The sequence below is a fragment of the Schistocerca cancellata genome, chromosome 3, assembly GCF_023864275.1.
Source record: "Schistocerca cancellata isolate TAMUIC-IGC-003103 chromosome 3, iqSchCanc2.1, whole genome shotgun sequence".
Taxonomy (NCBI): domain Eukaryota; kingdom Metazoa; phylum Arthropoda; class Insecta; order Orthoptera; family Acrididae; genus Schistocerca; species Schistocerca cancellata.
Window position 1 is genome coordinate 194610598 of NC_064628.1, and position 24821 is coordinate 194635418.

Here is a 24821-nt window from a genome sequence, read left to right on the forward strand (position 1 = left end):
GTTATAATCGCAATCGGGAAACCTTTAAGGGGAGACCGGGGGACCAAGTTTATTCCCAGGGGAGGAATTGCACTATCATGCATATATTGGGACCGGTAAATCTGTTGTTCAGGGAGAACAACTCAGGTAAGAAATATCGACTTCACCTTAGTCAATTTCTAGTAGCTCAGGGTTGGATTACACCCTCCCTGGGTTAAGTTTGAGGTGGGGAGGTTAAGACGTGCTTGCCGAGGCTTATGCATTGGTTTAAATCTTGACTGTTACTCTGTGTTTAATTTCCTGCTTTTACATCTACATCTACATCCATACTCCGCAAGCCACCTGACGGTGTGTGGCGGAGGGTACCTTGAGTACCTCTATTGGTTCTCCCTTCTATTCAGGTCTCGTATTGTTCGTGGAAAGAAAGATTGTCGGTATGCCTCCGTGTGGGCTCTAATCTTTCTGACTTTATCCTCATGGTCTCTTCGCGAGATATACGTAGGAGGGAGCAATATACTGCTTGACTCCTCGGTGAAGGTCAGTTCTCGAAACTTCAACAAAAACCCGTACCGAGCTACTGAGCGTCTCTCCTGCAAAGGCTTCCACTGGGGTTTATCTATCATTTCCGTAACGCTTTCGCGATTATTAAATGATCCTGTAACGAAGCGCGCTGCTCTCCGTTGGATCTTCTCTATCAGTTCTATCAATCCTATCTGGTACGGATCCCACACTGGTGAGCAATATTCAAGCAGTGGGCGACCAAGTGTACTGTAACCTACATCCTTTGTCTTCGGACTGCATTTCTTGGGATTCTTCCAATGAATCTCAGTCTGGCATCTGCTTTACCGACGATGAACTTTAGATGATCATTCCATTTTAAATCACTCCTAATGCCTACTCCTAGATAATTTATGGAATTAACTGCTTCCAGTTGCTGACCTGCTATATTGTAGCTACATGATAAACGATCTTTCTTTCTATGTATTCGCAGCACATTACACTTGTCTACATTGAGAATCAATTGCCATTCCCTGCACCATGCGTCAATTCGTTGCAGATCCTCCTGCATTTCAGTACAATTTTCCACTGTTAAAACCTCTCTATATACTACAGCATCATCTGCAAAAAGCCTCAGTGAACTTCCAATCTTATCCACGAGGTCATTTATGTATATTGTGAATAGCAACGCTCCTACGACACTCCCCTGCGGCACACCTGAAATCGCTCTTACTTCGGAAGACTTCTCTCCATTGAGAATGACATGCTGCGTTCTGTTATCTAGGAACTCTTCAATCCAATCACACAATTGGTCTGATAGTCCACATGCTCTAACTCTGTTCATTAAGCGACTGTGGGGAACTGTATCAAACACCTTGCGGAAATCAAGAAACACGGCATCTACCTGGGAACCCGTGGCTATGGCCCTCTGAGTCTCGTGGACGAATAGCGTGAGCTGGGTATGACACGATCGTCTCTTTGGAAACCCATTGTGGTTATACCGTGGTTCTTCCTGTTTCTACGTGTGGCAGAAGCGGTGTGTATCGACATTCGCGCCTTGCACAATCTTTGGTCTGGTGCGTATATTTTCCGGCTAGCCGCTGTGCGGCAGTCAGCCAGGGAATCTCGGCACGACACAGTGGGGTGGGCCCGCTGGCGGTCTCTACGCAGTGTCTGAGTATGTGAGAGCTGTTCAGATTGCTACGAGGTTCGTGACTCACTGACACAGGACATCAACGTTGAGTGGTGATTTAATTAACAAAGCCAGACTGTTCACACTGTGCCGTTGGTTTTCATGGTCGGCTGTTGGAGATATTCCCGTGAGCAACAGCGAGTGTTCGAGTTGGTGAAAGTTTGACCACCATCCGGTGGATTTTAACTGCATTTTGGTTCTTTGAAGTCCTAGTGCACGAGCGGAATTTTCTACCTTGTGGCCGTTAGTGTTCCGGTTACCTGCCCTGGCCGCTAACGTAAAATTCAGGCAGTGTCCTTTCCTCACTGTGCTGTTGCTGTCCAACACGTGTGTGTAACTTTGAGAGCTTATACATACTTGGTTGTGGGTGCCTACGCCTTCTACCTTCTACGTTTTGGCTTTGGAGTTCCTCGTACACTGGTCGGGTGGAAAGCAAGTCATCTTATCGGTGGGTCCGTTGACTGTCTCTTGGTTGGGTTGCCAGCGGATCGGATATAGTTGGACCGACTACCTGTCTCCCCTAAGTGAACGTTAATATTTCAGGTTCAGACCGAGCCCCGGAAATTTCTGAGCGCTGCTGGCTGTACTACCTTTTCCTATTGGTGTTTGATTGAGTATTTCAGTGGCTTATAACCGATGGTTTGAATTTGTATGTTTTTAGTTGGGTTTTAAATAATGGGCCTTCAGCCGCTTTAAAATTGAAAGTTCCTTACAATTGAAGTCTTGCATTGTTTGGGCCTTTAGCCTCATTTAAAACATTTTTGGATTAAGCTTTGGGCCTTCAGCCTTTTGAAAATTTATTGTAGTTGTGTATTTCAATAATGGGCCTTCAGCCGCTTTAAACTCTAAATTCCTTACTTGTTAAATCTTAGATTGTTTGGGCCTTCAACCTGTGTCAGATATTGTTTAAAGATAAAGCTTTGGGCCTTCTGCCTACTAAAAATTATTTTAGTTGTTTTAAGTAATCAGCCTTTAGCCCTTTTTAAATAAAAGTTCGTGTCTTTCAAGTAACAGGCTGTGTGGGGTCTTCAGCCTAATTGAAGATAAGGCCTTTTGCCTTGTGCATTTTTAAATTAATTTTAGCTGCTGTCTTAAATCATGGGCCTTCAGCCGCCTTTAAATTCAACGTGTTTGCTTTTCAAGTGTTATGTTTCTTGGGCCTTCAGCCAGGTTTTAGAATTTATTTATAGGAGACCTTCTGCCTTCTAAATATTCTGTTTTGAGTCTGAATTTTAAGTTAATGGCTTTCAGTTGTTTTTAAACTGGGGTCGCTGTGCCCTTAAGGCATTAGATGGAATGGCCTATTCAGCCGTTAACTAAGTTCAAAAATTTTTGCTGTATTGTTTGGACAACTAAATAAAGTCATAAGTGCGTGAGTGTAACTGATAGACCCCTATTGGCCACTTTATACAATTTCAACTACCTGATCTGTCCTGTGGACTTTATCTTCTACGTTACATTGGATTAAAAAAAGGATCAACAAGGATCATCACTGTGAACATATTACCAGTCAACAGCAATTTTTTTACATTAACTGAATGCCGAAGTTAGCAACACATCCACGATCACAAATGTAATGTAACAACAAAATGCGTATGGTACACTACCAGTAATCTGCGTTTAACCCTATTTTAGGGCTGGACATCATGAATGGCAGAAATTCACTTAACTAAATAAAACACACACACACACACACACACACACACACACATATATATATATATATATATATATATATATATATATATATATATATATATATATATATATATTTGTGTATCATTCATGGGAACACAAATTGTCTATATACACTCCTGGAAATTGAAATAAGAACACCGTGAATTCATAGTCCCAGGAACGGGAAACTTTATTGACACATTCTTGGGGTCAGATACATCACATGATCACACTGACAGAACCACAGGCACATAGACACAGGCAACAGAGCATGCACAATGTCGGCACTAGTACAGTGTATATCCACCTTTCGCAGCAATGCAGGCTGCTATTGTCCCATGGAGACGATCGTAGAGATGCTGGATGTAGTCCTGTGGAACGGCTTGCCATGCCATTTCCACCTGGCGCCTCAGTTGGACCAGCGTTCGTGCTGGACGTGCAGACCGCGTGAGACGACGCTTCATCCAGTCCCAAACATGCTCAATGGGGGACAGATCCGGAGATCTTGCTGACCAGGGTAGTTGACTTACACCTTCTAGAGCACGTTGGGTGGCACGGGATACATGCGGACGTGCATTGTCCTGTTGGAACAGCAAGTTCCCTTGCCGGTCTAGGAATGGTAGAACGATGGGTTCGATGACGGTTTGGATGTACCGTGCACTATTCAGTGTCCCCTCGACGATCACCAGTGGTGTACGGCCAGTGTAGGAGATCGCTCCCCACACCATGATGCCGGGTGTTGGCCCTGTGTGCCTCGGTCGTATGCAGTCCTGATTGTGGCGCTCACCTGCACGGCGCCAAACACGCATACGACCATCATTGGCACCAAGGCAGAAACGACTCTCATCGCTGAAGACGACACGTCTCCATTCGTCCCTCCATTCACGCCTGTCGCGACACTACTGGAGGCGGGCTGCACGATGTTGGGGCGTGAGCGGAAGACGGCCTAACGGTGTGCGGGACCGCAGCCCACCTTCATGGAGACGATTGCGAATGGTCCTCGCCGATACCCCAGGAGCAACAGTGTCCCTAATTTGCTGGGAAGTGGCGGTGCGGTCCCCTACGGCACTGCGTAGGATCCTACGGTCTTGGCGTGCATCCGTGCGTCGCTGCGGTCCGGTCCCAGGTCGACGGGCACGTGCACCTTCCGCCGACCACTGGCGACAACATCGATGTACTGTGGAGACCTCACGCCCCACGTGTTGAGCAATTCGGCGGTACGTCCACCCGGCCTCCCGCATGCCCACTATACGCCCTCGCTCAAAGTCCGTCAACTGCACATACGGTTCACGTCCACGCTGTCGCGGCATGCTACCAGTGTTAAAGACTGCGATGGAGCTCCGTACGCCACGGCAAACTGGCTGACACTGACGGCGGCGGTGCACAAATGCTGCGCAGCTAGCACCATTCGACGGCCAACACCGCGGTTCCTGGTGTGTCCGCTGTGCCGTGCGTGTGATCATTGCTTGTACAGCCCTCTCGCAGTGTCCGGAGCAAGTATGGTGGGTCTGACACACCGGTGTCAATGTGTTCTTTTTTCCATTTCCAGGAGTGTATCAAAATATTACAAGACATATATACAAATTATGCCCAATAACCTTTACAGACAAGGTTACTCCATGATGATTACAACAAGGAATATTACTTCAGTGCAAAAACATGAACATTACTAATGGCCATTAAAATTGGTTCACCAAGAAGAAATGCAGATGATAAACGGGTATTCATTAGACAAATATATTATACTAGAACTGACATGTGATTACATTTTCACGCAATTTGGGTGCATACATCCTGAGAAATCAGTACCCAGACCAACGACCTCTGGCCGTAATAATGGCTTTGATACCCCTGGGCATTGAGTCAAATAAAGCTTGGATGGCGTGTACAGATACAGCTGCCCATGAAGCTTCAACACGATACCACAGTTAATCAAGAGTAGTGACTGGCGTATTGTGACGAGCCAGTTGCTCGGTCACCATTGACCAGACGTTTTCAATTAGTGAGAGATCTGGAGAACGTGCTGGCCAGGGCAGCAGTCGAAGATTTTCTGTATCCAGAAAGGCCCGCACAGGACCTGCAACACGCGGTCGTGCGTTATCCTGCTGAAATGTAGGGTTTCGCAGGGATCGAATGAACAGTAGAGCCATGGGTCGGAACACATCTGAAATGTAACGTTCACTGTTCAAAGTGCCGTCAGTGCGAACAAGTAGTGACCGAGAAGTGTAACCAACGGCACCCCATACCATCACGCGGGTGATACGCCAGTATGGTGATGACGAATACAGGCGTGCAATGTGCGTTCACCGCGATGTTGCCAAACACGGATGCGACCATCATGATGCTGTAAACAGAACCAGGATCATTCGAAAAAATGACGTTTTGCCATTCGTGCACCCAGGTTCGTCGTTGAATACACCATCGCAGGCGCTCCTGTCTGTGATGCAGCGTCAAAGGTAACTGCAGCCATGGTCTCCGAGCTGGTAGTCCATACTGCAGCAAACGTCGTCGAACTGTTCCTGCAGATGATTGTTGTCTTGCAAACGTCTCCTTCTGTTGACTCAGGGATCGAGACGTGGCTGCACGATCCGTTACAGCCATGCGTATAAGATGCCTGTCATATCGACTGCTAGTGATGCGTGGCCATTCGGATGCAGCACGGCGTTCCGTATTACCCCCTTGAACCCACCGATTCCATATTCTGCTAACAATCATTGAATCTCGACCAAGGCGAGCAGCAATGCCGCGATACGATGAACCGCAATCGCGGTAGGCTACAATCCGACCTTTATCGAAGCCGGAAACGTGATGGTACGCTTTTCTGCTCCTTACACGATGCATCACAAGAACGTTTCACCAGGCAACGCATGTCAACTGCTGTTTGTGTATGAGAAATCGGTTGGAACCTTTCCTCACGTCAGCATGTAGTAGGTGTCGCCACCGGCGCCGACCTTGTGTGAATGCTCTGAAAGCTAATCATTTGCATATCAGAGCATCTTCTTCCTGTCGGTTAAATTACGCGTCTGTAGCATGCTATCTTTGTTGTGTAGCAATTTTAACGGCCAGTAGTGTATTATGAGTGCAAATAGTTAGTAAGAGTATCCAGAAAGCTCTATCCTTCCAATGTTAAAATAGCGCTTATAAACTGCGAGCTCTCCCAGAGAGTATTTGAGCTAAGAAGTTGAAATTTTTGCTGGTTATTTTGACCACAACATAACACAGGGATTTTTGAAAATTTAAATCAGTTGTTTGAGATTAATTAAATTCTATTGTAATAAAAATTTACTAGATTTTGGAGCAATTTTTTGTGAATAAATTCAACAGTATACAGGTTTTTGTTACAAAGGTGTGTTAAGTTATGCAGAAGGGACTGTGTAACGTTTCCTTAAAATTTTAAGCAAGTTGGTTTTGTAGATCTTGAGAAATAGTGTAATTTGTATGGAAAAATAAAACCTTTGGGAATCGAGAGACAAAGTTTGGATTACTTTTTTTAGGGCATTCCAGTTCCACAGGATGGATTGTCTTCCCCCATCTGTTTCCGATTTGTCCTCCTCTTTTCTCTACCTTATATTTCTAGGCTATTTGTAGCCCTGTCAGCAGCCCAAAGACATTCCCTGTCTGAAGCAAGCATCGTTCACACCATGTTGTAACCCATCTTCATTCTCATGTTTCGTGTTGCGGGATTGTCGGGGTGGTCGAACCTGGGACCCCAGATGGTCGAGCTCACGCCGGGACCCACCGCCGTCTTTCGTCAGGAGGCTGAGCAAGTTCAAGTGCCTCAAGGGGCAGTGCGTAGTGACACAGCGGCATTTGGTGGCATTACTTTACTTATTCCCATAATGAACAGTGCTTCAGAGAGTGCAGCGGAGCGCCGGAGTGCCGCCCGTGCGCCTTCCCGCTGGTGCAGCCGGCTCAGCAGCTCCTGGTATGTCGGTGCTATGCCGACGCAGCTGCTGGTGTCGACTAGAGATGGGCAAAACTGTTCTTTTCAGAGATTGGATCAGAACTGTTCACTCCCTGAAATGAATTAGCTCTTTTTCATGACTCACCACTCATTTAAAATAGAAAATAAATGGAAGGCACATTGCCCTTTAAACTTGGTTTATTCCAGTACTATACCTGTATTTTGATCTTATTTGATCCTATTTTGAAGTAACACAGATAATGAGTAAGAATTTTGTATTGTTTATTGAAATTTCCACGATATGACAAAGTTTTTGATTATTGATATATTTTGCACTATCGTGGTTTTTTGGGTGATCGGAAAATGTTGAAACTTGAGATTTACATTAACAATATATTTGGCTATAATGTATTAAAATTTCATTAACCTCATACAAATACATCGCAAGCCATATATTTTTAAAGTGAACGTTTCCTTCCGAAGACGCCTAAAATCGCAAAATCCGTACCAGAATAAGAAAAAAAAATATAAATTTGACTGTAAAACGAAAGTGCTGCATATAGCCTTACGCAGAATAAAACAAGGAAAATATTGGTGTATCACATTTTGCGATACGTTTATCGGTTCGCTCGTAATTAAAGCGTAAATTCGAGTGTCCATAATAAAAATCCTATAGTAAGAGGAGTCATCAGGAACCTAATCTAATCAGTTTAAACAAATAAAAATAAAATAAAAACAAATGATGTATACATAACATAATAATGTAATATACATAGAGGTATTACTGCGAAGAACAATATCCAGTGGGGACGAACTCCGATGCAGAGGCGCTGAGTCGAGCAGGTTGAGCCGCGAGCTGTATTACTGCATGAGCTGAGACCGCAGAGACCAGAGTGACACCTGAGTCGCTTTGTTCAACGCTCTGGCTAGAGTCGAGACGGTGGGGTGAGCGTTGAGCGGGCGAGTTCCGAGGGTGGGGGGGAGCGGTGAACTCACCCGCTCCGAGACAAATCGTCCGTTCCCTTGCGAGCAGGTTTTTGCAAGTAGTTCCTATGTTATCCGCTAGGTGGCTCTCTGTCCTGTTGCTCGCATCAACTGCCCAGAGGGCAGGACATGTGACTGAAACGATCGCCGACAGAGTGCGATGCCAAGTTAAGCTGCGCCAGACACTGCACACGGCAGACGACGCACAGAGACGGCACGGCATATGTGAAACACAAAATCCAATGGGGCACTGCACAATGCAGGCAGCCAAGGTAGAAGCAGGGCAGAGGCCGGCACTGGCTGTGTTGTGTGGTGTGCACTGTGCTCTGACCAGCAGAGGCGCTGCTGATATGCTCCGTCTCTCTCTCTCTCTCTCTCTCTCTCTCTCTCTCTCTGCCGTGGGAAACGTTTGGAGCTTTGGAGCTACCGTTCTTTTTTTCTGAATCACTGTTTGTTCACTCCTTTGAAAGATTCAACTCTATGAATTAGTTCAAGAGCGGATCCCCCATCTCTAGTGTCGACAAGGAGGCTTGCCGCTGTACGTCTGCCGCCGCTCTCGCAGTCGCCGCCTGCCGAGGCGTATCGGCTGGCGCTGCGCCGCTGCCCGCTATTTCGGAGGCTGCTACAGTCAGGGGTCCCCGCCGCCCTCCGCCGCGTTCATTGACTTTTGATAAAATTTCCTCTTTCCTGCGGCTAAGACTAATACTAGCGCAGAATTCGAAATATTTTCAACTTACAACGTTGCCATCATTGAAATTAGTAACAGCACCATACAACATAGTGGAGTGTTTCTATTCCAACGAACACAGTCTTGAGGGTTCTCGATCATATAACACTATTTACGCTTTCATTCGGGTTTTCGGTTTCTCCGTGAACACACTCTTTCAACAGTTAAGTGCTGCTAAGTGTCTGAAACTAGCTTTTATCACCTTGATTACCGCATCAGGCAGAGTAGGTTATGGGTTTACACTTCACCACTTAGAAATCCCTTGTTGTAATTATTCCCATTGTTTTCTGCTTTGTGACACGAGTAACGATGGGTATGTTCATCGGTTGAAAAGGTATGAAGAAAGAACCCAAACAACCTCCTCCATTTCATTGACACTGTGTGTGTTTACCTAACAGCCGTTCCATTATACTTCTTTTGTCAATTACACTGCCAGTTAGCATTTCCTTCCCATTCAACTCCTTACCATCGCTGAGCTTTTGTTTTTGTATGGAGATTAGTCACTGAAATCTTGATCGAATTCGTTTCTGTTGATGCCTAATACACTCATATTTCTGCGTTACAGCACTATCACCATAGGGCTTCAGTTCTTGAATATTTCAGAAACTTTTGGAACCACCATCAAGAAGGTAATTCGTATTTCGTACTTTATCATATACAACAAAACACTGAAATATACTAGCAACACCAGCCACGTCCATTCCTCCATTACTGCCAGTATAGTTAGCTGTGCAAATATTTTCATGTGTACCTACAATATTTAGCTTACTGCTACCTCTAAAACTTTTTCAGTGTACATACTGATGGCAGATATTGCCCCAAGAAGAGAAGTGTTTCCACATTTATGCCAGATACCATCGATTGCTGCATTCAAGTCGCTATTACCACTGTTAGCTATTACTGCCTCTTCCACAGCTTTCTAAATAGACATTTACTTTAGGCCCAAGTTGGTTGGGGGATTTGGAAGGCTAGTCATGCCGAAGAAAACTGCACCTGCAGTAGACCCTTACCAACAGTACGCAAGGCATAAGCAAGTATAATGTTGTGTTCATAGATTTTGCTATCATTTTCATCATTAGGACTATTGCAACACTGTTCATGTATGAACACTTATTACGCTTCAGTTCCATCTCACTGGCAAGTACTACGCGATTTCTTATAGAGACTTCCAGCGCAACTTCACTACACTGAAAACGTCTGACAAAGTCTGAAAAATTTCGGTTGAGAACTGACACATCAAATATTTCATTTACATCCGATTCGCCCTTAAAACATTCATACTTTTCACTAACCGAACAAGGCTTCTTCTGCGAAGTACTGTCATTGCAACGAGTAGGTGTACCAGCAAGGTTAGGTTCACATAATACCTACCTTCGGCTTTCCATCATTCCTCCTTTTTTTAAAGGTCTACAGGATTTCTAGCCACTTTACATTTAACCATGGTTATCCTTAAATAAAACAGAGACTTCAGTGAACAGATTCACTAAGAATATTTTCAGGATCACAAAAGAGTAAGTAAACACGAAACACACGACCGTCGAACGAGCGATAAATATCGAACTATCACAGGTTAGCCATAATATTAATATTGTAACACTTCTTTTCTTTTACATGACTAAAGTATATATGATTAGCATGTAGATTCATCAGTACAACAATTAGCAGCAGTTTAACAGCGCCACAGTGGGTCACCCCTATGCACAACATATTTCACAAACTTTTTAAAAATATCTATTTTCTTCCGACCTGAATAAGTTACATATCAAATGAGAGAGGAATTTCTGTAGATTTTTCAGATGCAAAAAAGTAAAAATTGAACATTTCATGATTTTAACCCTTTATGGAGACCCTTAAAAGTTGTGTAGAAATTACTTTTCGTTTTATGGGCACTACAACTCTTTTAAAAGTACCGATGCTACTGTCTGACAGGGGAACACGAAATTTCGTGTGAAGAGCACAATATCTGAGCAGGGCTAGCGCTGTGGTTTAAACAGGTTCAAAAATGGTTCAAATGGCTCTAAGCGCTATGGGACTTAATATCTGAGGTCATCAGTCCCCTAGAGTTAGAACTACTTAAACCTAACTAACCTATGGACATCGCACATATACATTCCCGAGGCAGGATTCGAACCAGCGACCGTAGCAGCAGCGCGGTTCCAGACTGACGAGCCTAGAACCGCTCGGCCACAGCGGCCGGACTTTGAACAGGGGAGCACAGTATTTGAACACAGCAGAAACTATATTTTCAACAGTTGCGGCTCTTGAATTTCCAAAAGGCTTTTGACACGCAACACTGTTCTGCTGTCTCTGCAGTAGAGTCGCATGCATTCATATGACTGTGAGCAGAGTTAGCATTACTAATAAGTGATGGCACGTGTTTCAGTTGCCCAACCGCATTTTCTGCTGATGTTCTCAGTATAGATAGTACACCATCATCGAGTAAAACAGAAGTAAAATCCGGCGTTCCCCAAGGAAGTGTTATAGGCCCCCTATTGTTCCTGATCTATATTGACGACATAGGAGACAATCCGAATAGCCGTCTTAGATTGTTTTCAGATGATTCTGTCATTTACCGTCTTGTAAGGTCATCACATAATCAAAACAACTTGAAAAATGATTTAGATAAGACATCTGTATAGTGAGAAAACTGACAGTTGACCTTGAATAAAGAAAAGTGTGAAGTTATTCACATGAGTACTAAAAGAAATCAGCTAAATTTCGATTACACGATAAATCACACAAATCTCAGGGCTGTAAATTTAACTAAATACTTAGCGATTACAATTACAAATAACCGAAATTGGAGAGATCCCATAGAAAATATTGTGGGTAGAGCAAACCAAAGACTGCGATTCATTGACAGAACACTTAGACAGGTCTACCAAAGAGACTGCTTTCACTACGCTCGTCCGCCCTATTCTGGAGTATTGCTGTGCGGTGTGGGATCCGCATCAGATGGGACTGACGGATGACATCGAAAAAGTACAAAGAAGGGCAGCTCGTTTTGTACTATCGCTAAATAGGGGAGATAGTATCACAGACATGATACGTGAATTGGAGTGGCAATCACTAAAACAAAGTCGTTTTTCGTTGCCACGGGATTTTCTCATGAAATTTCAATCACCAGTTTTCTCCTCCGATTGTGAAAATATTGTGTTGGCACCCACCTACATAGGGAGAAATGATCATCAAGATAAAATAAGAGGAATCAGGACTCGCATAGGAAAATTTAAGTGCTCGTTTTTCCCGATTGGCGTTCGAGAGTGGAACGGTAGAGAGACAAAATGAAGGTGTTTCATTGAACCCTCTGCCAGGCACTTTATTGTGAATAGCAGAGTAATCATGTAGATGTAGATGTAGACCAGACGCTTGACGCACTTTTTGTGCTTGTATGTAACGTACATGCGGTGGCTACTCGATTATATTTGTAGCTGTTGCCCTTTGGACTGTAAGTACGTCAGCTCGAAGCTACTGACTGCCATTGTGCGAATGAAATGTGAGTTGCTACTAAGGGTAGCGTGCGGGAGGAAAAGTAAGACTTGCGCATCTGAGGTACCACGTTACTTGCAAACTAGCTCTTCTCGTCGAACTCAGAATAGCAATTTCCTCCCTACAGACCCCATGGTCAATTGTTCATATGGCGAGGCGTTTCGCCCAGCAATTTTGACGACCTCCAGTAGCTGCATGCTTCTTTGAGTTTGGCTCATGGCATGCGACATGCCGCCACCATTGTCAGCCAATTCCATCTGAACACTCGAAGGCTGTTCCTAGGCTGCCTCCTCCAACTTGTGTTTCATTTAAGTAGGGGCCAAGCTACTAGCCTGCCTTCCTGTTAGCGATGGCATTCCAACAGCCCCGGCCATTCCCTCTCCCCAAGTCCTCTGTGCAGTGAACCCTTTGCTGTTCCGCTGTGCCCTGTTGGTTATTAGCGTCCACTCCACAGCTTATGACTTGTGTTACAAGACTTTCTTTACATTTGCATAAATGACATTTACAATTCAAAAATTAATTTTAATTCTGAATTAAAAGTAAAATTCCATCCACTAAACAGAAGGGTCATAAATTATGACAATAAATACTGTTTCTGGTTTAGCAATTGAAAATCCTTAGCAATAATAATAAAAAAGCACTTTAATATTCTCAAAATGCCTTAGACACAACATAACTTTCACACACATTAGTGTTAGTGTGGTTTAGTGTTTTTAGTTCTCATTCAGTAAGCATGCAAGTGTATAGTCTGTATATGTTTTACTAGTTTCATAATGTATGCATTCTACTATCCACACTCATACAGTTAGTTGAAATTACTAAGGTGTGTTATTTAACTACTTCTAACTGCAATTTTACTTCCATTGCGAGGACACCGCTGCACCTGATGTGCCCAATTGGCTATGACTATGACGTGCATTCCATTATCATTTCTTTTTCATCTGTAACTTTGTACTTTTGACGGCATTTTCCTGTCAAACAGTCATAACATTAGCGGAAGAATACGGTTTTTTATCATAAGAAAACTTCGATAAACATTCTCCAGTCGAATAACCTCCACTTCTGCGCAGTTGACCAAGCTCCTCTTTAAACAACACAAAAGTCAGTCTTGCATCTGCGATGAGCCTTTTCATCTATAAAAATTGGTCTTCAGTGTTCGTCTGACAGGGTGAAGGAAGCAGAAAAATAAATAAGTTGTACTGACGTGGCCAAGGAGCAGCAAACGCGTAATTTGCCAGCCATAAAGTTGGACAAACATTTTCCTCTGTTGGTTACACAAATCATTCAATTACCGAATGCTGACGACTTTTTTGAAGACATCGTCACATCGAAGGTTTAGTATATATATGTCTTTCTCTTCGACGTGTGGTGCTGCTACACACCATCCTACAAGATGTCTAATTACTCATATATTGCTCCAGTTAGTGCATCAAACATTTCGTTGACAATTTAAGTTAAGATCTTGATTATCATGACAATGGAAACATGACCGCTTGCTAATTTTCACGTTCTTTTTTTCTATTTGCAGTTCCTCTGTGTGACATATGCACCTGGTTTTCGTACACGTTTTGCTACAAACGAAAGCTTTGCTCATTCCAATGCTCTTTTGAAAATGGTTGATTGAAGAATTATTTTGAGACTAAGTTTTCCTTTTCTTGTTGCCTTATGATGTTGCAAATTAATTTTCCTTGCATTCTACTCTGTTCTGATGATCACAAACTCTGCATTATGTTCAAAATTTCTTAAACAGTCATATTTTAGTCCACAAAAGCGTTTAGGGGGATATATTGTGTACCTCAGAGACTTTGCCGATTTGATACTTTTTAGCTCCAACTAGTTAGCATCGCACCCTCATTGGGCCACAGTAAGCAGAAAAAAAATTTGTGGCTTACATTCTTCTATCTGATCAACAAACGTTGCGATTTCACCAGGAATTATGTTAAACTGGCTCACTGGCATCGTCTTATGTGCTCTTCCCTTTCGTTTTTGCTCCCCCTCCCCCTATAATGAGTCTGTGAAGTGCCTATTTTAAGATTTCAGCATGTTATAGTCTTGATCTCGAAGGGAAATCCACTACGTCTCGTATCAGTTCATGTGAATGTTTGTTCTTTAACACAGGAAATGGTGGGAAACGTGATGCTGTGGGGCAGCTCTCTTCTGAATCTCTACAACATGTCTTTCAAGGGTTTCTTAAGTCTCTGAGAATGCGTTCGCAGGGTTGAAACTTGGGTGGTAATTCCTGGTGTATATTACCCAAATTTGTTCCACCATTTTGTGGACGACTTGCCTAAAGATGTCCTTGCAAAATGTCTTGCTTATGGAAAAACCGGTCACCTTTCTGAGAGGTGTGAGCCTCAAGTATTTTGCCATCAGTTCTTCTACTACAATAATTTATGTAAGCCCATTTTATGTTCTTCGTAGGGGCCCCATCGGTTGGGATGCTACTGTTTCAATCAATTTGGAGGGAACAGTGGAATGCATAGTGCATGCGTTTGGTCATTCATCTACTCGCATACTCTTCACGGGACATCTGCAACTGTTCTTCATTGCCAGTAACAAAATCCGCTACAGCATTATTCGTTTTGTCGACTAGTGCACCGAGAGTCTCGTTCTTCCGTCCCCAGTCCTTTACTTCTACTAAGATTTCATCAACATAGCATGTAATTCTGACACTAAAGTTCTCATCTATAATGGTCCCTAAATTGCAGATGAGTACCACAGAAGACACGTTGAAGCTAGTAGATAACTGTCTAAGTTGGAAGCGCCTATCGGACGCCATGAATGCAGTGTACCTCCGACACTCAGGCGCCACTTCAGTTTGAGGAAAACTCGGGCTGAGATCTTGTCGGCGTAAACACATAAACTCCTTGGAATTTATCTAACAGTTTTTCTAATTTAACTGGACAGTCCGTCTCCTCTACAGGGAAGGTGTTGATCCACTTGGAGCCGAGGTCTAGGCAGACACTCCCAACCAGTCTCTCTGTGACATGTTTGTAAATGAAGGATACTTGTTCAGTCACTCCATCGTCCATCATCTTTTGCAGAACAACAAGGGCTTCTTCTATACGCAAGATAGTTGGTGGAAGGTGTAACACGGAATGACTTGTGTGATTTGATTTGGAACTGGTACCAGAATCCTTCCGTTGATCCAGGTTTTGCCAAGAAGAATTCGGGTATGCATATCAGTGTCCCTTCTAGTTCCTCTTTATCTACACCGTCAGTTTATGTTATCTCCGCTGATTTCTGGTCAGTAACCTGACTGATTTCGGCTATTGCCTCCGCGTCTCTCTTAATATTTCTGCTCACTCCACTATACTAGGAGTATCGTTCTCTTGAATCATCACCCCGATTTCCACCTGGAGCCTTAGGTAGCTAGAGGTTGACATACCCTTCGTAGCTTCCATTTCAATCCTGATATTAGCTCTTTGTTTGCAGTTAATGGTACTGTGCCACGTCCCATGTCCATTACCTGTTTTTGCACACTTAGGCACGCTTTTGAAATCCATTCCCAGAATGTTGACGGTCACTAAGTGAGGCATCGCAAACAGATTTGCGGGAAGTCTGTGTCCTTGACATTCAAGGACGATTTGTTTATTTATCTGGGTGCTTTTCCCCAAGATCGCTATTCTGTGTATGTTTGTTTCTTCCTACAATCAAGATTAGCAATTACAGTTCAGAAATGACCGGGAGCTGGTTTCTGTTTTCGAAGATAGCATCTATCTCTATTTCACCTATTAGGATTTCTACTATTAGAGACAAGCCATATTGTGGTCTTGTACTGGAGTCTCAATAGCTCCCGTAAATAGTGATAATCAAATAATTTCAAGTGACTACCTTTGATTTTAACTGTAAGCTTACGTACAGTCCATCCTGCTGAGGAACCTCGTCAGTTTTGTGGGTTTTCTTCTTCCCTTGCTCGTCCTGGGTTCAGTGGATGAACTTCTGCAATTACATCTCCTTGCTGAACGCTGCCTTGTACATTCTCATTTCGCTGGGACTCAGTATTTTATTATTCTGCTTGAGGAATTGCTGACAGTTTTATTGTGACATGCTTGATTTCAATTCCTAGTATCTTCCCTTTTCTTCGTTTTATTGATTGTCATGGTGATTGTCATTATTGTTGCATGGCGGATAGGAAGTAGACTCACGGTGTCGTCGCTTATTTTTTACTTTCTCTTCATTCAGCACAAACTAGATTTCTCTTACAATTCCTTAGAATGTCAGTGTGTCGTCACTTCACTTTCCTATCAGCACTCGCTGGCATGAAAGCGGCAGTCCCGTAAAGCACAACCACATAATTTCGCTGTCGCTACATAGTGTCCATACAATGTAATTCTTTGCCATTAGGTCAAAGATTTTTGCAGTGCTTTTGAATACAGATGACTGCATGTCTGGATACATCACCAATTAGTGTTTGATTTTCTTGCGTCGTCTGTGACCAGAAGCGATTGAGGAACACCGTTTAGTCTTTTACGTCGGTTGTGTGACCATACCTTCGAGATGTGCACACACGAAATCAGTTTTCATTTGCTCCTGCAATATGCCGATATTGCATCGATATATTGTCCAACGAAGTTTAGAGGATGCAGTATGTAAACGTCCACTTTGTAATGTTGAAACTACCGTATGGAGAAACATTTTTCATAGTCGAATGCCACTTTGAGATCTCTGCTATTTCGCTCAACTACTACATTTTTCCCACGCAAGCGAGTGTTTCCAGTTCATTCCGTTTCTACCACCAGCTGTGACGCATTGACATGATGATATGTGGAATCAAATTGGATATTTGTTACGATGCCTGACTGCTGTCATGTTTACATACGGCTTATTTCTTTGCCTAGAGATTCCAGTTTAACCTGTACTTTGCATTTTAAATTTTGACTATCGCTGTACTATTGATGGCTGCACAGCCCTATTTTCATCCAGCACTGGTATGTTGTATCCCATATTACTTACACCGTTGGTTGGTCATTAAGTGACACATGTTGTCTCAATATTCGTAACATTGCTCCACCGTATTTCCGAGTAAGTCGTATGCGTACCTCAACTCACAGAGCACTCTCTCTTTTCAAGAAGATGGAGTAGCCTCTGCACTACTCCCTTCTCAATATCATGGTACTTTGCTTCAGGATCTTCAGGCATTCGCAGATCGAAAAGTTGTGGTTTTCTTCTTCCAGTTTCTTTGTCGTGCAGTGAACGTAACTGACAACAGTCTTGCCTCCTTTCGCTGTCGTTCCGCTTTCTGCTCAAGAGTCTTGCGTGATGTGCTTGGCCCCTAGTCAATGATTCTCGCTTCCATTGCTTCCTTCTGTGCACCTTAAACATCTTGTTCAATTGTGCCCAGAATACTAACAAAATGCAAATGGCTCTGAGCACTATGGGACTCAACATCTTAGGTCATAAGACCCCTAGAACTTAGAACTACTTAAACCGAACTAACCTAAGGACATCACACACACCCATGCCCGAGGCAGGATTCGAACCTGCGACCGTAGCAGTCCCGCGGTTCCGGACTGCAGCGCCAGAACCGCTAGACCACCGTGGCCGGCCAGAATACTAACATCTGCTTTTCGAGAAGATCTCTTTTTCTTCCTGTCTCCTCTCCTACTCCCATAATTACCCCTCTTTTTTATTCCTGTTTTATCACTAGTTTTTGCAGGTAACTGGTTATGCTTGCCCTCTCGCTACTTTGCTGTCTCCATCGTGTGTCTCCCCCTCACTCCACCCTGACTGATGAGCGTCTCATACCTCGCGATTACGGTCTTTCTGTATTAAATGTTTGCTGTCCGTATGTGTCCGTCAGACTACCCTCTCTGGATCCACGGGAGGGAAGCCTGCTTAACATTTTCTCCGCACTTTTGGGCTGTAGGACTAACTTCGGCAGAGTACCATATAGCAACTACAGCTTCTATATTATTTAGCATTTGCTCCTCACTATCTGAAGGATAGTCTGTTATCTGATCATAATCTGTGTTGTCAAGATCATTTGATTCTCTGCCTGTATCCTACAATATATCTTCCCTTTCTACTGGGTTTGCTGCCGTTCCTATTCTCTGTTCTGTGCTACCCTCTTTATGAGCTTCACTATTAGTTAACATAAACACGTAGTTTATTGTCCGCATTAACGTACGTGAAGGTAAATTACAAAACCATAACTAATTTCTATGTGATAAATGGATCTACTGCTTCATTGGTCAGAGTCTGTTGTTTCTCGTCATTACACTATCCTAACACTGAACAAAGTACTTTCCAAACACACATAGTCGTAGAACAACACAAGGGTAGGAAAAGGGTAATAAAACAGAATGATATCAAAACCCCCAAAATTATTTTGAAAATAAGTAATGGTAATGGCGCAGTGGAGTACATGTACACTCATGGAAATGGAAAAAACAACACATTGACACCGGTGTGTCAGACCCACCATACTTGCTCCGGACACTGCGAGAGGGCTGTACAAGCAATGATCACACGCACGGCACAGCGGACACACCAGGAACCGCGGTGTTGGCCGTCGAATGGCGCTAGCTGCGCAGCATTTGTGCACCGCCGCCGTCAGTGTCAGCCAGTTTGCCGTGGCATACGGAGCTCCATCACAGTCTTTAACACTGGTAGCATGCCGCGACAGCGTGGACGTGAACCGTATGTGCAGTTGACGGACTTTGAGCGAGGGCGTATAGTGGGCATGCGGGAGGCCGGGTGGACGTACCGCCGAATTGCTCAACACGTGGGGCGTGAGGTCTCCACAGTACATAGATGTTGTCGCCAGTGGTCGGCGGAAGGTGCACGTGCCCGTCGACCTGGGACCGGACCGCAGCGACGCACGGATGCACGCCAAGACCGTAGGATCCTACGCAGTGCCGTAGGGGACCGCACCGCCACTTCCCAGCAAATTAGGGACACTGTTGCTCCTGGGGTATCGGCGAGGACCATTCGCAACCGTCTCCATGAAGCTGGGCTACGGTCCCGCACACCGTTAGGCCGTCTTCCGCTCACGCCCCAACATCGTGCAGCCCGCCTCCAGTGGTGTCGCGACAGGCGTGAATGGAGGGACGAATGGAGACGTGTCGTCTTCAGCGATGAGAGTCGCTTCTGCCTTGGTGCCAATGATGGTCGTATGCGTGTTTGGCGCCGTGCAGGTGAGCGCCACAATCAGGACTGCATACGACCGAGGCACACAGGGCCAACACCCGGCATCATGGTGTGGGGAGCGATCTCCTACACTGGCCGTACACCACTGGTGATCGTCGAGGGGACACTGAATAGTGCACGGTACATCCAAACCGTCATCGAACCCATCGTTCTATCATTCCTAGACCGGCAAGGGAACTTGCTGTTCCAACAGGACAATGCACGTCCGAATGTATCCCGTGCCACCCAACGTGCTCTAGAAGGTGTAAGTCAACTACCCTGGCCAGCAAGATCTCCGGATCTGTCCCTCATTGAGCATGTTTGGGACTGGATGAAGCGTCGTCTCACGCGGTCTGCACGTCCAGCACGAACGCTGGTCCAACTGAGGCGCCAGGTGGAAATGGCATGGCAAGCCGTTCCACAGGACTACATCCAGCATCTCTACGATCGTCTCCATGGGAGAATAGCAGGCTGCATTGCTGCGAAAGGTGGATATACACTGTACTAGTGCCGACATTGTGCATGCTCTGTTGCCTGTGTCTATGTGCCTGTGGTTCTGTCAGTGTGATCATGTGATTTATCTGACCCCAGCAATGTGTCAATAAAGTTTCCCCTTCCTGGGACAATGAATTCACGGTGTTCGTATTTCAATTTCCAGGAGTGTATATTTCACATTCTATCATGTGAAGTTAGTGGTTTAGTGGAAAACAGTGCAAAACTAGTAACAGTTCCACACATTTAATTATGTAATACTGAACTCTTGGTTGTCCACTGACATGGTACCTGCAAATCTGGGTGGGCAGTATTAAGACCTGCACTTCATCAGAAAATTCTTATTTTTGCAAGGTTATGGAACAGTGTCATCATTTTGTAACACTAATGTGGGTCATGATTGTGCTCTGACAAGCTCTGCTACGGTTGACTGCCCTCAGATGTTAAACAAAAATTATTTCAATAATCATAAACGAATAATGTTCTTAAATAACCTATTCAGGTAAAGAATAATTCTACTTAAATAAATGTAGTAGAATGCTATCAAGATATTTATTACACAAAAATCAAGTATATTGAAAAACAGAATCTTTACAATAAAATATTCAATTAATTCTACTGCTCACACTAGATTTAAGATCGGTAGAACGTATCTTCTACTCACAACTCGCGACCTCCAATTGCATAACAGGAAAACTTAAATGGTTGACACTGTGTAGCGTCCTTGTCAGTAAAAATGTCCATCCTAGATGGAGCTGACAGTGGGGAGCTCAGAAAACAATATAGTGGAACTGAATACATTTATCGTTAAGGCTCCATATTTCTCAAGATGTGATGTGTATATCACCATAATAGTTTTTGTTGACTCGACGTCTGCCTCTGTAGAATGCTGCGGTCACTGTAGAAACGAAGTATGATACGCAGATGTATTTTAGCTACATGTTGTAACGTCCACAAACTACTACACTCGAAGCCATTCAAGTACAGAGTCCATCCATAAGGTAAGATAATCTTCTTGCACACGTTTCAGGAGCAGACACTTTTCCCACTTGTGCGGCCATAAGTAAACACTTCAGAATGCCGAAAGTCCCACGGTAAAGCACAGATTAGTTCCTCTGCTTGTAGAGAAACAGAATAATTCTCATTCAAGTATCGCATTCGGCTCTTTCTCAGACTAAGAGTGAGAGTTTTCATTGAATACACTGCCAGCATTGCCTGAAAAAAATTATACCGTACACTCCCCAGTGTGATGGGTTTCTTGGAAACCCGCCATAGAGTTCCTGACACATTCCGCCTCGATATTATCTAACATCGGTGCACTAATGTGGACTCTCGACACAGCCAATGACGGCCTACATTATAACCTTATTTCCTCCAGCACTGCCTAGCTATGAAACTACAGGCCAGCCATGAGCAGATCACGAAAAAGTGCTAGGTAAAACCTGACCGACGGCTTCAGCCAGTCATAGGGCCTTTGGGATACAAAACCGTGAAAGTGCTACACGTTCTGTTTTGGAGCAATTTTTATCCTTTGACTCCTGGGCGCCTGTGGGCGGCAGCATGTACATTTCAATTGGGCTGAAAAAACTGCAGGCGAAACTTAATAGACACCTACCCTTACTGCCCCTGACGACGACAGGTGAGACCCGGTGGCATACTCCACAGGGCGACTTTGCGACAGGATATAAATTTATGCACTCCCGGCGCTGGCAAAAGACTCTCAGTTCTTCCACGACCAGAGCGAAGTCCAAAGCATCCTGAGCCATTATTGCTATCTCAGCCAGCACGAAAACCACTTTCATGAAGCCGGCGGTATTAGAGTCGTTAGTATGAAGCTCTCGAATATCAACCAGTATGATCAAAAAATTAATAACTCCTCCTAACATTTGATAACAAAAGGTATGAAAATGTGAATATAACTGACCAAATTAACTACAGTAATTGATAATGTACGGAGTAAAGTACCGCCACCTCACAGACTGCAAGACAGTCCACATTGTATTCGCACTGCCCAGAAGTAGACGTCTTAAATAAATCCAGATAAGTATGAACTGAAAAGCAGCACAAGTTGCCGAACAGTTCTGGCAGCTTGCGAGTTGTTCAGAGCTCAGAGCAAAATCAGAGCTACCGCTAAAGAAACGAAACATACCCGACAGATTCAGCTACGACCAGTGGACTCTCTCTCGCTCTCTCTCTCTGTCTCTATCTCCCCCCCCCCCTCTCTCTCTCTCTCTCTGAATGTGCCTCTTAGGCAAGTGCAAGTGTCATTGCACTTACTCTTCAACTTCTTATGATTCCTCTCCACTAACAGAGAAACCCCACTTGCAGGGGAGGATTGACAGCTTTCGAAAGTAACGACCAGGACTGGCTGACATCATCTGAACAGTTGCATTCTGAAATTTTCCCACACTGAACGCGGCACAACATCGGTGCCGCATATTTGCAACCGCCGACAGGAAACGCAGGTTTTTCATCCCACAAATATTCAGTGGATCCGTGATCCCGTCCTGTATCTTCCAAGACAATGCCGCCTTGTGGGCAATGAAAACCGACTAGCGTGTGGCCACATCATTTCAGCAAACCAGCTGTCCAGCTGAGGAGGGCGTGAATCGTCCCGTAATCACAGTGCTGCGGCCACTCAGGTCCGTTACCGTATGCTCTCATTTGTGCCTCAGTGAAGAGAAATTCATGAACCTTTCACCAGAAGCCACTAACGATGTAATTCCCTCCATCACAGAATATCATGCTGCCAATTTCCTTATTATTGCAAAGCGACATATGTGTCGGTGCTGTCACAGATGATCTGACCATATGGTACATTACGTTTTCATCACAATCTACTTAGAAATGGAATTATCAGGAAATTACTGCGTGTACACTCCTCTGAAAGCCAAGGATTCCATTGGCAACTTGTCATTCTACATATATAGATGTGTGTCAATGTTTTTTCTCTCTTTTTCAAGCTATTTATTTCGAGAATATTTTGAAGTTTTTGAGCTGTAGTTTCCTTTTAATCCACCACGATTTGCGGCTTTCCACTCTGTGCACAGTGTGCCAAATTGACAATTAACGATTTGTCGGAAATGATGTGCAAGAGCTATTATCTTGTTTGTTCGGCACACATGTTTTCCTGTTACTTACCTTGATAAGTGAAATCGTGTTACTCAGCACTTTGGAGTACTGCACCTCCTACCTGCGAGGAACGATGCTTTTTCTGTGTCAAGAAGTCAGATGAATTGCGTCATATGTCACCTACTTCTGCTGTCGCCTGCGACATATCACAGGGCAGTAAGTTACGTATTTAGCTTTTCTGTGCTTTCATAGTTCTACAAGTTCCAAAAATTGTGTTTTTGTGTTTAACACGTTTAATGTCTGCTTTTGTAAGTGTAAATTCGGAGAGTCTGTAGCTCAGTTGTTATTTCTTCTCAACAAAAGACAGGTCATTAAGCAATCAGCGTGGATTGGTGACATGTCAGGAGGATAATAACTTGATTATCAAGGTATCTGTCAGCTTTATAGTTTACTCCTTCGATTAGTCTTCTTAAGGCGGGTAGGATTTTAACGTGCTGTGCGCAGGTGCAGGAGGAGTTTTCCGTAGTTTTCGAACAGTTCATTGTGCTTTCGGATATGGTCAGTGGCCTTCAGGCTGCGTTTCACGGTATAGTGGTGGGGGAGAATGTGGCGCATCGCATGGAATGCCTCAGGTGCCGCTTGTTCCGTCCACGGGTTCTGCTGCTGAAGCAACTCCTAATGAACCCTACGTAGTGGATCTGCCCTCACAGCAGAGTGAGTGGCGCGATGTAACACGTTCACATCGTCCGAAGCAGAGCTCCAACGTGGAGGTTGAACATAGCTGTTCTTTCAAGAGCTTCGAGCAGGCACATATTGCAAGTACTTGGTAGTTGTCGGGATCTCAAACATTAGGCGCATTACGGAACCCCCCTGCAAGGTATCGCTCAAGCCTGGAAAGAGAGCGAATGTACAATACCGAGGGGACACACGCAAGATATGGAGGTAGCCTCGCCAGCATCTCTTGAGTGTGCACGATGCAGTCGTCTACAAGTTTTGGTTTACATCACCACCAACAACGTCTGTCGTGTGGGTTCTGAAGCCGTTCTCAGTTTATAACGTCTGCTGGCAGAGGGTGTAAAGGTTGATGGCCTCACATGTAGAGCGCGATTTGCAGCATTTCCTCCACAGTTGATGAGAGTCCGTTGGTATGGAGCCGAGTGAAGTGTGTCAGACAAAGGCTTTGTTGACTATATGACAGTATTGGCTGCAAATTTTTAGATGTGCTTTATTGGGTGGGGTATTGTAGGACTTCGCTTGAAAGATGAAGGTGCATTACACAAAAGAAGCAGATACTCGGGTGGCAGAGTACTTGTGGAGTTCATATGGGAGCTTTTTAGGACAGGGGAAAGTTTGAAGTACTCTGATGAACACTCTCCCATATATTCGCAGATAGGGGCATCAGGCGGCATTCAGAGAAAGAACGTGTCGAAAGGCTAAACTTTTATCAGTAAATTGCGAAAGTGTACTTAATGAATTTCCCAAATATACTGGTCCGCGGAAAACTACTACTCTCAAATAATTCTTGGGACTGAGAGCTTATTAAACCCCAAGCAAAAATCTCTAAGATATTTAACGTCTTATAATATGTTTCTCGGAAGGACAGATTGGACGCCATACGAGGTGGAGGGGGGGTGTGTATATTGAAATTGACAAAAATATAGTGTTGGTTGAAGTTG